The sequence below is a fragment of the Muntiacus reevesi genome, chromosome 21 (assembly GCF_963930625.1).
Source record: "Muntiacus reevesi chromosome 21, mMunRee1.1, whole genome shotgun sequence".
NCBI classification, from domain to species: domain Eukaryota; kingdom Metazoa; phylum Chordata; class Mammalia; order Artiodactyla; family Cervidae; genus Muntiacus; species Muntiacus reevesi.
The window spans coordinates 17,813,558-17,831,146 of NC_089269.1; the positions used below are offsets into that span (position 1 = coordinate 17,813,558).

The window sequence follows — 17,589 nt, forward strand, 5'->3', positions numbered from 1 at the left end:
CTGGAGCCTTTTTTTAAAAAAGAAATAAACTTATCTGGTCATATTAGAAGCTATTTCTTTCATTTTTCCAATGTCAAATAAAATACAACACCCATCTCCTTTAAAAAGAAACAAGGGAAGGGAAAACACATTTGAAATAACTAGGAAATATAACCAGTTATAAAACATTTTAGAAAAAATACATAAAACTGATTTATTTAATGAAATAATTAATGAATATTAGTATAGTTCATCCATGTTCATGCTCGGTCATGTCCAACTCTTTGCAGCCCTTTGGATGGTAGTCTGCCAGGCTCCTCTGTCCATGGTGTTTTCTAGGTAAGAATAGTGGAGTGGGTTGCCATTTCCTGTTCCAGGGGATCACCCCAACCCAGGGATGAATCCCATGACTCCTGTGTCTCTTGCATTGTAGGTAGATTCTTTACCTGCTGAGTCTTTGGGAAAGCCCCAGTATAGTTATTATAGACTAGTTTTTGTAGAGAAGACATGGTTGGAAGGCAGAGATCCAGTTAGGAGGTATTTTATATAATCTAGGCAGGATACGATGGGCTTCCTAGGTGGTGTTAGTAGTTAAAGAACCTTCCTGCCAATGCAGGAGACATAAGATACACGGGTTCGATCCCTGGGTCAGGAAGATCCCCTGAAGGAGGGCCCAGCAACCCACGCTAGCATTCTTGCCTGGAGACTCCTATGAACAGAGGAGCCTGGAGGGCTGGGTCCATAGCACAGCGAAGAGTCAGACACTCCTGAAGCGATTTAACAGGCAGGTACGCGGGCAGGATATGAAGGAACCAGCCCTGTGGCGATGGATATGGTAAAATGTGGTCTGGTTCTCGTCATAATGTGAAGGCATGTTTGTAGAGTATGCTGACGGATCAGTTGTAAGGTGTGACTGAGAGGAGTCAAAGATAACTTCAACAGCTTTAATCCGATAACGTGGAAGGATAGAGTTGTCATTACCTGAAATGGGAGGCCTTTGACGTACTGACTTCATATTCACCATGGCCAGGCGTGTAGCAGTGATGGGCAGCAGTATTTTACTCAAAGGGTTTTGAATTTCCCCTTGGTGGTTTGAAAAAGACTCTTAGGTGCTATATGGACAAATATTTAGTAAATGATATGATATTATCTTTCTATATACAGAAGTAAACTTCTTTTTTCAAATATATTTTAGGTAAAATAAAAAATGAGGCTTCATTCAACTGAGCATATTGCTAAATTATGACAATTCAAGTAGTGTGTGGTTGAAGCAAAATCCCTGGGAACATGCAGTTATTTACTGAAAATTGGGAAGTTCTGTAGTACTGAAAAGACCTGGGTTCAAATTCTCTTTCACCACTTAAGTTAGATAAATGAGAACAGTTAACAAAATTCTTGTAAACACTTTATTCTTCTATAAATAAGGGTAATAATGCTTAAATTACAGGGCTGCTTTAAGGCTTAAGTGTTGCCCATAAAATATACAATACAGTATTTGGCAAGAACCTTGTTCTCCACATTTGGTTGCTACTTTAAATAATAAACATAATTTTGTGCCTATTTAACAGTTCCTGGGGCTATTATAGCAAACCAAATGTATGCACAAATAAATACAAAACATCTAATGCCCACCGCATGTGCTAAGTCGCTTCAGTCATGTCTGACCCTTTGTGACCCTATGGACTGTAGCCCACCAGGCTCCTCTGTCCATGGGATTCTGCAGGAAGAATACTGGAGTGGGTTGCCATGCCCTTCTCCGGGGGATCTTCCAGACCCAGGGATCGAACCCACGTTGCTTATGTGTCCTGCATTGGCAGGTGGGTTCTGTATCACTTGCACACCTGGGAAGTCCCCTCAGTTCATTTAAATAAGAAATAACTACTAACAGTATAAAAATGTTTATTATTAAAATATGTATAAAAGGCTTCTTAAGATCTCATTCAGTATACTAAAACTTACAGCAAATAGTTATTTAGATACCAGCATTACACGTGAAATGCATATACATTTTTGAATTTTATTAAGTAGGTTCCAGGAAGACAGGCTCTTTATCTTCCAACAGTGTATACGAAGATTGACCTGGATGAAAAATGGTGGATTGTTTCTTTATATGTAGTTCCTCTGGTAGATTCTTTTTTTGAAACTCATTTCAATAATGTTTTTAACTTTTCAGTAGAGAGCGAGTAGTAACTTTAAACTTTCACTGTGTGTTTGTGCTTTGTTCACTTGCTCAGGGCTCAAACCCAGGTCTGTACTATAGGCAGATTCTATATCATCTGGGCCACCAGGGAAGCCCTTATACAAACCAGGCATATTCAAATGAGATACAATTAAACTACACGTCCAACTGTCATTTAATGTGAGTATAATTTAAAGTATTTTATTTCTTTTTCTTCTTTGAGTAGAAATCTTTGGGAAAGGGTACTGTTTTTCTTGGGAGGGGGGCATCGCATAACAAAAAACAATCAGTTTAAAAAATGCATCTTCTAGTAATAAAAAAGATGAAGCTATTACCGGTAATTTGGTATTATGTGTGAATTCAAAATAAATGTGTCCTTGGGTGATTTCACAGAGCTGCTGATGCTTACTGAAGTCTCTTGGCAGTTGGCCTTGCCTCCCTTTTCTTGGCCAAACTAATCAATTTCATGCTGGTTTCTTAAAACCTTTAAGATCTCCTACTAAACTGAGAGCTCCTTGAAGATAGTAGCCACATCTTAATCATCATTTTATCCACAGTGCATTCAGCACAGTGCCTGCCTCATAAGGACTGCTCAGTCAATCCTTAGGGAACTGAAAAAAGCAATTTAGTAATTAAATGTACTATGAACTGCCAAAGAAAATCAAGAGTTAGCTAAAAGTTATTTTGATCTATAAAAGTACATTTGTTGCTAAAGTTAATTACTTAATTTGTTCCAAAAGTTCATTAATGATATTACTACCAAGTATTGATCACTTATAAGTACCAAGCACTGTAAGTGCTTATGTAGGGAATTATTCTTGTCTTTACCACCTCTCCATGGAGACATAATCCTTATTTAATAAATAACATAGTTAAAACTAACTAAATTCAAATGGTTTAAAAAAAAAAAGGTTTTTTCTCTCAGATCTGTTAGATCTCATACACTTTTCAGAACTTACTCTTCCTAGAACTTTATATTCTTCTTGAGATATGTATACACACATAAACATATAAACACAAAAGCACACATATACAAACAAAACAATAAGTTGTTGCAAAACCTAGTTCTTTATCTGGCTGTTTTATATTGGGGCTTTAATAAACATCTGGCTTCTATCTGCAATAATAAGAATTTATGATAATAGCTTAGAATGGAGACATATCTCAAATAAGATCAATGAGATTCATTTTTAAACATTTCAGAAATAAGGACTTTAAACCAATTCGTCTACTATATTAATTCAAACTGAGAAAGATGTGTGTTATATTTTAAACCTTAGTCCTTTTCTGGGAGTTGATTTTATATTAAGCAATGTATTTCAGGTGTCAACTATGACACTCCCTCTCATTTAATTAGTTCTAACAAAAACCCTTATGTGTATTAATGTATCCATGTCAAAAAGGAAGTAAAGATTTCATATTAGTCCAGTCCCTGCCTTAAATTTACTTTAAAGCAAAATTAGGAGTGAATGCACAAACAAACCAAATTTAAGAATAAAAAAAAATCTACTCATCTCACTATAAGGTGGCAACACCTGGATTTACAACTGGATTTTTGAAACTGTCCTGCAACACTCTGCTTTTCAAATACTGCATTTTTTTGGAAATCATATTTTTTTCAATTGTAGGCAAGTACTGGACATTTTCCTCATGAAGACATGATATATTTTGCATCAATTTAGTTCCCTAGAATATAGGGAATAACTAGAAAGAAACTTAGAAGTAATCCAGTCCAACTGTTGAATTTCAGGAAAGAGATAAAACAATAGCACTGATAAAAGTGACCTACTCATGGCCCAAACAAGAGTGGGAGCAGAGAGGAGTATTCATCTCTGTTGATATACATTCTAGAACTCTTCCTGCTCTGACATAGAGCTCTACCTTAAAGCTATTTCTTGGACAAAACTGTGACAAGACAGATTTTCTCTCCAAAGTTTTGTTATAATTATTTTTTTCCTACTGGAATGAAAATGAAAACCAGTTTGAGGTTACTTCTTGATAACAAACTGTCAAGATAAATGATTTTAAATTAACATTGACTGGTAGTAAATGCAATCTTTCAAAGCTACTTTAGAAGAGTTTTTATTGTTTGGTTTTGGCAAGAAAGATTTGGATAAATAACTTTCCAATAAGAACTCAGATTTAATTTCTTATCAACATTGTTCAAATTCCTGAAATTTTGATTTCAAAGAAAAACAATCAAACTATCTATGTTCCAGATAGTCATGAATTACAATAATATGGTAACCATCTTTACAGATTTATTTTTTCAGTCTTAATTATGCAAAGCCATAGGGAAAAAAAAAATCCTAACACTTTGGAGAAGGAACTTTGGAGATGTAAAATTGTGGGCAAGACATTTAACCACTTATAGTATAAAATTGTTAGCAGGATTAAATGAGATAATTATGTAAGAGACTATAGTGCAATGTTAATCATATCAAGAGGATTTAGATCAGCAATTATTACTGGTGAAATGAGGTAGAAAATATGAGTTTCCCATTTTTTGGCCTCAGCATTGTTTGGTTTAGTATGAATATTATAGAGTCTCAGGGCCGCAGTACACGGGGATGCCATACATAATAATTCTTTTAATTTGGATACTTATCACAGCAATTTTATAGCAGATGGTGATATAGTCCCCTGAGGAAGGGGTGATTTTTTTCCAATTTGGACAATGGTGCTGTACAGATAGGATTATAAAGTGAGAATGCTGGGTTACATTATAGTTATTAACAGGGAGATAGTATTTTTGAAGATACTGAAATATAATTAAGAGTTTATAAAGAAAGAGCTTGACTAGTGGTAGTAGGATTTTTGCTTTGAACATCAGAGCATCTTTTTCTTCTAAGTATTTGCATTTATTTAATTTCTCAATTATTTGAACATATTGCAATTATTCACAAAAGATCATCTATATTTAGCTTAACTCTAGAGGGGTAGAATACATTTAAAGATAAATTATTATCTTCAATGTGTTTTGATACTAGAAATTCTTACTTTGGGGGAACAATAACAATAGAAAGATTTCTATCAAATATGTATTTTTTCTTTTGCTCTGGGAAAGATTCAGTGAGTACAAAGTTAGAATTAAATGGTAATTTCATATGTTGCAATTTTTAAAAATAATTTGAATCAATTTATTTATTTACCTCTATGTGTGTGTGTTTAGTTGCTAAGTCATATCCAAACTTTTGCAACTCCATGGACTGTAACCCACCAGGTGCCTCTCTCAAAGGGATTCTCCAGGCAAGCATACTGGAATGGGTTGTCATTTCCTTCTCCAGGGAATCTTCCCAACCCAGAGACTGAACTTGCATCTCCTGCATCAGTAGATTCTTTACCACTGAGCCATCAGGTAAGCCCTCAATTTTTATTTTAATTGAAGTATAGTTGACTTGTAATGGTTCATGTGTACAACAAAGTGATTCAGTTTTATATGTGCAAAAAGGAAAAATGGTTGAGAGAGAAGGACTTACTGAGAAAAGAAGAGAAGCCAAAGGCAAAGGAGAAAAGGAAAGATGTACCCATTTGAATGCAGCGTTCCAAAGAACAGCAAAGAGAGATAAGAAAGCCTTCCTCAGTGATCAGTGCAAAGAAAGAGAGGAAAACAATAGAAAGGGAAACACTAGGGATCTCTTCAAGAAAATTAGAGATACCAAGGGAACATTTCATGCAAAGATGAGCACAATAAAGGACAGAAATGGTATGGACCTAACAGAAGCAGAAGATATTAAGAAGTGGTAAGAATACACAGAAGAACTATACAGAAAGATCTTCATAGCCCAGATAACCACAATGGTGTGATCACTCACCAAGAGCCAGACATCCTGGAATGCCAAGTAGGTGGGCCTGAGGAAGCATCACTACAAACAAAGCTAGAGAAAGTGATGGAATTCCAGTTGAGCTATTTCAAATACTGAAAGATGAAGCTGTGAAAGTGTTGCACTCCATGTGCCAGCAAATTTGGGAAACTCAGCAGTGGCCACAAGACTGGAAAATGTCAGTTTTCATTCCAATCCCAAAGAAAGGAAATGCAAAAGAATGTTCAAACTACCACAGAATCACACTCATCTCACACGCTAGCAAATTAATGCTCAAAATTCTCCAAGCCAGGCTTCAACAGAACATGAACCATGAACTTCCAGGTGTTCAAGCTGGATTTTAAAAGGCAGAGGAGCCAGATATCAAATTGCCAACATCCACTGGATCATCAAAAAACCAAGAGAGTTCCAGAAAAACATCTATTTCTGGTTTATTGACTATGCCAAAGCCTTTGACTGTGTGGATCACAACAATCTGTGGAAAATTCTTAAAGAGATGGTAATAGCAGACCACCTGATCTGCCTCCTGAGAAATCTGTATGCAGGTCAAGAAGCAACAGTTAGAACTGGACATGTAACAACAAACTGGTTCCAAATTGGGAAAGGGGTATGTCAAGGCTGTATATTGTCACCCTGCTTATTAACTTATATGCAGAGTACATCATGAGAAATACTGGGCTGGAGGAAGCACAGGCTGGAGTCAAGATTTCTGGGAGAAATATCAATAACCTCAGATATGCAGATGAGACCACCCTTATGGCAGAAAGTGAAGAAGAACTAAAGAACCTCTTGATGAAAGTCAAAGAGGAGAGTGAAAAAGCTGGCTTAAAACTCAACATTCAGAAAACTAAGATCTTGGCATTTGGTCCCATCACTTCATAGCAAATAGATGGGGAAACAGTGGAAATCACTGCAGATGGTAACTGAAGCAATGAAATTAAAAGATGCTTGCTCCTTGGAAGAAAAGCTATGACCAATCTAGACAGCATATTAAAAAGCAGAGATGTTACTTTTTCAACAAAATCGGTCTAGACAAACTATGGTTTTCCAGTTGTCATGTATGGGTATGAGAGCTGGACTATAAAAAAATCTGAGAGCCGAAGAACTGATGCTTTTGAACTGTGGTGTTGGAGAAGACTCTTGAGTCTGTTGGACTGCAAGGAGATCCAACCAGTCCATCCTAAAGGAAATCAGTCCTGAATATTCACTGAAAGACTGACACTAAAGCTGAAACTCCAATACTTTGGCCACCTGATGTGAAGAACTGACTCATTGGAAAATACCCTGATTCTGGGAAAGACTGAGGGCAGGAGGAGAAGGGGATGACAGAGGATAGGATGGTTGGTTGGCATCACCGACTCGATGGACATGAATTTGAGCAAACTCTGGGAGTTGGTGATGGACAGGGAGGTATATATATATGTCTCTGTGTGTATGCATTCTTTTTCACATTCTTTTTCTATTATAGGTTATTTCAAGAGATTCTGTATAGTTCTCATACCATACTTTGTTAACGCTAAGTGCTTTAGATAACACCATGTTCTCTCCTCTAGCTGGTTGTCACAATTTCTGTTCTTATGAGCACTTTTTAGAAGTCAGCAGGAAAAGAGTAACCGTAATTCTCTAGACACAAGTCTGCCTCATTCACTGTAATTGTATTAGTGATCAGAAATGAAAATGGGATGAAATTTCAATATAGATACTGGAAGCCCCCAAACTGTCTCCACTTGCTTGTTTTCCATACAACTGTGACTTTAAGTTCAGCTAAAGGTTCTGAATAACTGTCAGGACAATATACGACTGTGCTTGTGTTCAGCTTATTGCTCATGCTGCAGATATGTACTATGCCTCCGTACCAGGGCGTGATGGCTGAAAGGCATCATTAATGTGTTAAATGATGTGGAAGGCTTCAGGCACACTAGGACACATCACTGCAGACTGATATTCCCAGATGCACAGGTCTCTGCTTTGATTTCAAGTCAGAAAGAGAAGCTAAGTTACTACACAAGCAAAATGCACAATGGAAATTACAATATATGTATTCACTTGCTATCTCTGGGCTCAATTCAGACCTCACTTGTTTGTTGTGAGAAATAAAAGGTAAGGCTTCAATTCTTAGGGTTTATTAATCACACACGTGGAACAAGAGGAGGATTCATCAGAGTTCATTACTGGAATCTTATTTTCTCTATTTTGTAGCTGATTTTCAGTAGATTTTGTCTTTCTTATGTACTATACTCATGCTATAAAACACCCTCCTTCATGCTCAGTCAGAAGGCGTGTAGATGGTCTGATGTCTACTTGCAGGGTACATAACTACATAGCAACATACATTTCTATAGAGGCTATATCGATACGTGTCCATACTTTAACAGCAGATCCAAGCTATAAACTTTTTCCACTTTTATTTTGAAATGTTTGCTTCTTCAGCACTTCTAAAACCTGCTTGGCTGTCTCTGACACAAGATATTCCTCTGTCACACCTATAAATGCTTCTTCTAAATCCCAATAGAACAACAATGTGGACAGAGGAAATAAACTCCAGAATAAAGAAGATTTTAAAATATCTGCTTTATCAACAAATAAAAATTTGACTAGCTTCTAAATGTAGCCAAAGCACTCATTTCTGAAATGTGCATTATTTATTCAAGATATATTAAACTATTGTTCCTATTCATAGATGCTGTTACCTTGTTCTGTGAAATAGCAGGTAACAGACATATAGGCTAGTAAGCTTTAAAGACCTTTAGAGGAAGTAAGCTGACATGTGTGCTTAAAGGTCAAAAAATGTATTGGCTGATTTAAATTGTACCAGTAACAAAGTTCTAAACTATAGTCCTAGAATCACAAAAAGTAAATAAAACAGAAAATTTATGAGTGGATTTCCAGTTCAACCCCTTTATATGATGGATAGCAACTTTTTAACTGAAAACAAGAGATTTGCCTTTGATTATTAAATTAAGTAGGCTTCCCTGGTTGCTCAGACAGTAAAGAATCCCCTTGCAATGCAGGAGACCTGGGCTTGATCCATGGGTTGGGAAGACCCCCTAGAGAAGGCAGTGGAATTCCACTCCTAGTATACTTGTCTGGAGAACCCCCATGGACAAAGGACTCTGACAGGCTACAGGACCTGGCATGGCAAGCAGCTGGACCTGACTGAGCGATCTCAGATATGTGGATGACACCACACTTATGGCAGAAAGCAAGGAACTAAAGAGCCTCTTGATGAAAGTGAAAGAAGAGAGGGGAAAAGTTGGCTTAAAACTAAACACTTTGAAAACTAAGATTATGGCATCTGGTCCTATCACTTTATGACAAATAGATGAGGAAACAGTGGAAACAGGGACAGGCTTTATATTTTGGGGCTCCAACATCACTGCAGATGGTGACTGCAACCATGAAATTAAAAGACACTTGCTCTTGGAAGAAAAGTTACGACCAATCTAGACAGCATATTAAAAAGCAGAGACGTTACTTTGCCAGCAAATGTCCATCCAGCCAAAGCTATGGTTTTTCTAGTAGTCATGTATGGATATGAGAGTTGGACTATAAGGAAAACTGAGCACCAAAGAATTGATGCTTTTGAACTGTGGTTTTGGAGAAGACTCTTGAGAGTCCCCAGGACAGCAAGGAGACCCAACCAGTCTATTCTAAAGGCATTCAGTCCTGAATTTTCATTGGAAGGACTGATGTTGAAGCTGAAACTCCAGTACTTTGGCCGCCTGATGCGAAGAACTGATCCATTGGAAAAGACCCTGATTCTGGGAAAGATTGAAGGCAGGAGGTGAAGGGGATAAGATGGTTGGATAGCATCACTGACTCAATGGACATGAGTTTGAGTAAGCTCCGGGAGTTGGTGATGGACAAGGGAGGCCTGGTGTGCTGCAGTCCATGAGGTTGCAAAGATTCAGACACGACTGAGTGACTGAACTGAACTGAGTGACTAAGCACATTAAATGGATGATAGAGGCTATCCTGTTTAGAGCCAAGGCTAAGAATGTTTTCCTTATATCAGGAAGTTTCTTAGATGCTACCCTTCTTTGCATAAAGTAATGGTCCTTCAACAGGAAATCTAAATAAAATTAAGTCAAGCCTTCTGTTTTTTAAATAATATTGTTTACCAGTCATGCGCGTGCGCGCGCGCGCGTGTGTGTGTGTGTGTGTGTGTGTGTGTGTGTGTGTGTATGTATATGTACTCACAAATAGAACTCCAGTAGGATAAATTGGAAGAGGAGAGACAAGTCCATTTACTCCAGGAAAGTACAGGAGTCAAGATAATCTTCAAAGAGGAAAATAACAAACTTAAATGGAACTAGAAAAAACATTAAAAAAATGCATTCCTGGAACAAAAAATTCAAAGTTGAGGGATATGTTAAAAAAGAAAATACTGGAGTGATACCAGGACCCAGAGAATGGGGGGACATCTTTTTCAACTATTGTACACTGAGTGAAATACAATGGCATTTATCTCAGCCTCATGATAAGTCTTTAGTCAATTGTAGGACTGCAGGCAAAAAATTCTAAGACTTATGCTACTTTAATGTCAACAATTTGGCAATCAAGAATCTAATAGGAAAAGATCAAAGATTCCTAAGACTTTTTTTTTTTTTGGTGGAATGTAGGGCAAGAAATTTTTAAATGCTACTTTATATTTCAGAATTATAATTGCAGATAATACAAATACTCATTTAAATTCAATGATGTAATTCTTTCACTATAATTTAGGCATTCACATGTGAAGAATTATATTTAGTGACAATGTTCCCTGCTCTTTTTAAAATTAAGCTTCTTAAAACATATTGAATGAGGTTACTCTTCACTCATAATATATTTCCATTCACTATCCCTCTACCTACATACCAGTTGCTGGGCCTTCCTTGCATATCCAACCTGTTATCCTTTTATCCTTTAACAAGATCCATCTCCTCTTCTCAGTCTAGACTTCCTAATACCCAGGAAACTCAATTCCAATATATATATGCATGTCTTTTATTTGATTTACTTCTATTTTTCAAAGTACATCTAAACTGTTTTCTATAAAGTTTTTCTAAAATCCTTTAATCACCACTTCTTAACTCATTTCATTATACAGTATCTTCTGCATTGAAATATACTTGCTGATCCATTAACCCTTTTTACTAATTGCTCAGTGGAAAGAGGTTGCTGAGCAACATGATATTCTGATTTTAATTAACACAGTTAAGTCAAATTCCCTTTTATTTTGGAATTTCAAAATAATCAAAGGAGGAGTATTATATTTCATGGTATTGTTTATTTATAAACATTATGACCAAGAACCTTAAAATCTTACACTAAGTGTGGAGAAAAGTATGAATATCCAAAACAATTCAAAGGAAAAATCAGTAGCATGGGAGTACTTCTTAGATGTTAAATGTAGAAGATGAACCAAAGATGACCCTTGAAAAAGTCTTAGAAACTGGTAAACTGAGGAAAATGTCAGTCCCAGTAATAGAGGAAAAAAAAAAATTAAGGCGAGAGAGTGGTTTGAGAATCAATGTTTTCATTGTTGGACGGTGGACATTTCCAGTAATCAATCACTCATTCAACAATAAACACTGGAGTGAATACAAGGTGATAGAAAGCCCTGTCTGCAGTCTGAGAATCACAGATGTGAACATAAGGCAAGTCCAAGGCACACGTGCTCCGTCGTGTCCGACACTTTGCGACCGCATGGACTGTAGCCCGCCAGGCTCCTCCGTCCATGGGATTTCCCAGGCAAGAACCCTGGAGTGGGGTGCCGTCTCCTTCTCCAGGGGATCCTCCCGACCCAGGGGCTGGACCCACGTCTCTTGCGAATTCTGCATTGGCAAGCACATTCTTTACAAGCTGAGCCACCAGGAAAGCCCAAGACAAGGTCCAGGCCTTTATGCAATCCACACTTTTCCTAACAATTGCATTCACTTTAACAGAGAGATGCAAGAGGAAATTATAACTGGTTCTCAGGAGGGCACTTTTGTAGAGTGAGGACAGCAAACCAGACTGGACTCTGAACGAGAGAACAAGACAGAAGAAAGGATTACTTTACGCAAATGTCTAAACTTAGTTTGGAAAATAGGAGAAAATAGGGATAAAATCACGGAGAGTAAAACTATTTGGAATGTGCACCCGTGTGTGTACGTGTGTGTTTGCGTGTGTGTGTATTGTTGTTGCAGATGCTTATGGAATTATTGGTATCTTCCTCTAAGATGAAAAAAAAAACTGGTGCAACATAAAAGGCAAAGACGAAGGGCCAGAAGAGTGTTTGTCTACGATGTTAGCAGGGCTAGTGATTTGCTTGAGAGCACACTCTTTAGAATCAGGAGTCAATGGGAGTTAGTGGATACCAACAAGAGGGATAAGATTTAGAAAAGCCAGTGAGATAGCATTTTCTTTTCCCTCTTAAACTTTATGGTCTTAGTAAGTCAGGCAGTGTAAGCAGAAAAACACACTCCTGTGTATCTCTTCCACACAATACTTCACTTGTGGTCACCGAATGTGTGGGTATTTTCTCCACACCAAGCAATCTTGCAACACCAGTTGGGTGTCCTACGATTTAATTTCAATTCTGACACTAAATACCCGGAGTTTGCATCACAGGTTAAGGGCTTTAGTCCCACAAGACCTCCCCAAACCCCCTTGCAGATACTAATCTCAAGTCTAGATTTTATTGTGCTTTTGGCCCATCAGGTATAAATCAGAGGTTTCCATGACCCACTGTTAATGTTCAATTAATTTACTAGAGCAGCTCACAGAACAGAACTTAGGAAAACATTTTACCTCCTAGATTTACACTTTATTACAAAAAAGAATGCAACTTGGGGACCACCAGATGAAGAGATGAACAGAGCAAGGTACTGGGCAGATAATTTCAAAATTTTTTCGAGACATGTTACCTAAAAACATATTTACCCAGAAATTCTCTGAACCATGTCCTTTGAGTTTTTAAGGAGGCTTCATTACGTAGGCATGATTGATTACCTCATTGACCAGTGATGACTAAACTTTGTCTCTGGCCCTCCCTTGGACTGTAACGGAGATAAAACCAGTCAATCCTAAAGGAAATCAGCCCTGAATATTCCTTGGAAGAACTGATGCTGAAGCTGAAGCTCCAATACTTTGACCAGCTGATGCTAAGAGCCAACTTATTGGAAAAGATCTTGCTCCTGGGAAAGATTGAAGGCAAAAGGAGAAGAGGGAGGCAGAGGATGAGACGGTTAGGTAGCATCACCAACTCCATGGACGTGAATTTGAACAAACTCCGGGAGATGGTAGAGGACAGAGGAGCCCGGCATGTTACAGTTCATGGGGTGCAACAGTCCAAAGAGCTGGAGATGACCTAGCGTCTGAACAACAACAAGCCCCTCCACCCTACTCAGAGGCAAAGTTGAGGAGTGGAGTGGCTAAAAGTTCCAACTCTCTAATCATGGGTCAGTTCCCCTGGCAAATAGCCATCACCCTTAGGGGCTTTCCAAAGTGAGCTTCCAAATTTCACCTTATTAAGGTAAATTCAACTATGACTGAAAGGGGTTTTTAATGTATAACAAAATACCCTTTATTACTCTTATCACTTAGGAAATTCCAAGAGTTTTAGGAGTTCTGTGCCATAAATTGGGACCAAGACCAAATATATATTTCTTGCTATAAATCACAATGTCTCAGAGGGAAAATCATCTGTGTAGAATGAGGGAGTAAGGGATAAGATTAAATTTGGGGAAGAGTGGAGATGATAAATAAGTTCTGTTGCAGAATACCCCTAAGAAACTCTGTGATAAATGACTGAGAAGCAAAGACTAAGTTTATTGTAGGTGGCATAGGTTATGGCAGATTTTCCTAGGAAAGTCCCCCTCTCTCTCAAAGACAGCATTTCTTTTTGTAGCTATATGGCATGAATTATAGAATGACAGAAAGAACATGAGAATGAAGTTGAAACTGGAGTTGGATATGGGAGCCTTAAGTAGAAGTTTGATAGCTTGATTAAAAAATTGAAAAAGCTTGTTGGATCTCAGTTTTTACAAAATGGGGGTAAGGTGGATCTCAAAACTTGAAAGCCAGTATATTCTCTTTAGTGTCCCCTCTTCTTGTCTGAGATTGTTACATGCTATAGGATAGTGGGCAAAGGGCAGATTCTATGATGCAAGTTGAGAATAAACAGACAAATATTCCACTAGTGGAATGACTTTTCCAGAACTGAAAGGTAAATACACTCATTCAAAGAAGTAAAAAGTGGTAGCAATTTATCCCAAGGTATAACTATACAGATTTTCGTTCTGCAATCTGCAGTTCTTTCTGTACATGTTTGAGTGATGGATTCACAGGTATAATCTTTATGTAGAGACCATGCTTTTTATCTCACTGACATATTTTGTGAAAGTATTAAGAGCTGGGAACTCACATCCGAATTTACAACATAATCCTCTACAATTTAGAAGGTGCCTTATCGTGTGGTCATCACATGGCAATGACAATGTAATCAAGAGAAAAATCAACAAATTCAATCTCACAAACTAAATTAAAAGGGACACATTCACGTTTCCCCTTTATAGCCATGTCAGAGATAGAGAGGATAGGAGGAATTTAAACACCAGGCATCATAGCTGTCATAGCCATATCTTTCTAGAGTTAGGGAGCTCATTTCTCAAGGCTACAAGTCCATTAACCTTCACAAGAGCAAAAATAAAGCAAAACAATGAAACACTCTGAGAACTGGCATTGCTTCTAATCTTGCTTATATATCTCACCATAGGGATTTAACGATGGAACAAAGACCTCTTCTTACCCAGGCACAAAAATGACACAGACTACCTGAAATAAATATATACAATGCCTCATGGTACATGCTGTAGACATATTTGTGATTTTTCTGAAAAATGAGAGTGGGGTTAGGAAAGGTAACTGATTTCATTCCTGTTGAATCATTGTCTTACCCAGTGATTTGTAACTGGGAGGGCCAAAGTATCAACCCCATTTATTTTTTAAAGTCTTGGCCTGCTTTTGGTTGCCACTTTGCGTAGATTCATTCACTGTAAATATCTGGAACTATTAGTTTCCTGATAAATGCATTGTCAGAAAGCCAGAGGTCAACAATAAGATAGGAAGCAAGGAGTGCTTGCTTGTTTTTATACATTTCTGTTTGACTTGGGAGATAATTATAACACAGATTGATGCTCCTATTTTAAACAAGGTAGTAAATCAGAGTAAAATATGGGATTCAGGAAAGCCATTTGCCACATAATTATAATTCCTTAAAATTCCTGCATTCATTGAATATGAGAAGCTGTAATCATGTGATTCATAGCAACAACATTACTCATCTATTTTTTCTCTCATGGAGGACAGTTAAATAAACCTAAGTTACAAGTCTTTAAATATTATTAGTTACAAAGTTTAAATATCACTAACTGAAGCAAAACAAAAGCCTATGTTGCTTGATCTGAGATCTACCTTCTAGTGGGAGAGATTATAGATTCAGTCAGGAAGATTAAAATAATGATTAAGTGCACTTGATTAAAAAGTCATGTCTTTTCCACAAATAAACTTTATTTATCACCATAAGACAATGTAATATTATAAGAATTTCATCAATATAGGAGACTAGAAAAAATGTGGAAACAAAAGAGGGGTTTAGAAACAGAAAGAGACACATTTAAACATGGACTCTGCTAGGGGTTATATTCAAAACACCTGTCAACTGGCATGGCAGAACATGGAGCCTTCAAGTTGGAAGAGTTCCAGCACAGGGATCTCGAGGCCTCTCTGCTGCCAGGATTTATCATTTTGGTTGCTGGATTAAGGGAGAGGAAGAAGGGGGACCTGAGGTACTGATATAGAAATGCCTCTAAGGCCAAGATTTATCCCTTGATTGCTAGATTATGGGGGAAGAAAATGGGGACCCGGATATATTGTGTTTAAGGGCCCTCTCAGGGTACTTGAGGAATTAACAAGTACAGATGCATTTCTATGCTCACCTACAGAAGTAACTGTCCCTGCTTCTAACCAGTGTGGACATAAGTACACAATTTTACCCACCAGCAAAGTCATACTCGTGCATACTTGCTGGCTATTAATTCTGATGATATACTACTTTTGTACTTTGGTAGTTTAACTAAATTCCCTGAGTCAGACAAGTGAAAGAAAGTGACGAGTTCCCTGGCTAGTTATTTGGCTGCTTTAAGACCTCTTCTAGCTGATAAAATGTAGTCATCTTTCCTTTCTCATTCCTTCTGACATTCAGTATTCATATCTTCAAAGCAAAGAACAAATCTTGCTTGAGAGTTGGGGGACTTCCATAATTTAAACCAAATGCAGAGAAGAAGCTGAGTTTACATTCAATCCTAACTTCCAGCTCAGGGAGAGTGCCCCTGGGAGCAGACATGTGGGTCTGCAGTTCTGGTTGAAGCATCCTCAGAGTGCCACCCTTTTTCTTCCTTTCTCCCCCTTTTTGGCTCCAATGTTTATTTGCTTGCATAAAAATTATACTTTTTTTGCTTGCATAATATCTTTGAATTGAATTGCTTGAAATGTATCTCTAATTATGCTATCTTATGGCAATATTTATGCACAATAAATATCTATCAGCTTAATTTTGCACGAGCTTTGTTGATTTCATTTTATTCATTCATCCTAGTTATCACCGTTGATAAATGATTGCCTTGTATTAAAGGGATATCACTGGAGAATCTCTGTATATCTACAAAGTGTAACTCTTCTATATGTTTGAGAGAATCACAACTAAAACCCCATCAACAATTCTGGACACCATACTGTTAAAAAAAACCATAATAAATAAAATCACAAAAAGAAGATTTAAAGAGTGATCAAAGATTTAAAGAGTAATTGAAGATTTAATTAAAGAGTAAATTTACAGGATTTAGTAACTGCAAAGAAAAGAGAAATGTGGATATAAGGAAAAAGTGAGACATTTGTGTGCTTAATTTTTCTATTCTACATTAAAAACCCTTTGCTTATGATCGGGCAGTATAGCTATTCTTTTTGATTAGGAAAAGATTGTCAAAGGAAAATACAGTTGGTGAAATCACCAAAAAATGTAAACCTGGAAATTCTTTATATCAGTGATTAAAACTGTTTTCCAGCAAGATCTCTTTTTAACAGTTTCTCCTCAAATTCCATATTTTTAATTTTAAGATACAAATTGTGCCTATTAAATAAAATGGATCTATTTTCTTCTTTTTAATTAATCAGAGAGTTTTAACTGTCTGATCTATACTACTCAGAGCTTCTGGAGAGCATAAAATAACTGATCAACTATACACAGATCTGATAAAATTACAACTATGGTAAAGATATTTATAGCTTTAAATAGCCTGTATATGCTCTTCCAAGCTTGAGCCAATGTTCTGTTTAATTCTTGAAAATATGGAAACGTTGCAAGGAGCCCCACAAGTACTATCTCCAGAGCTCCAAATATTTAAAAAGCTTTCAAATTGTTAAGCGGTGGATTAAACCGCTTGGTAGTTTAAAATCATCTAACAAATATGATTTATTTTCACTCTGAAGAAAGAAATTGAGCTAGTTAATGTACCATAACTGTCCAAAGGTGATAGAAGAGAATATCCTTTTCACATCTTTTTCCGCCTGCCCTTTCTTCCA

General features: G+C 37.1%; 1 protein-coding gene across 2 annotated transcripts in view; it reads right to left on the reverse strand.

The window, feature by feature from the left end:
* The window catches only part of EPHA3 (EPH receptor A3), a 387,238-nt gene that overhangs the window by 113,044 nt on the left and 256,605 nt on the right, over positions 1–17,589 (reverse strand). The gene's annotated exons all lie outside the window — the stretch shown is intronic.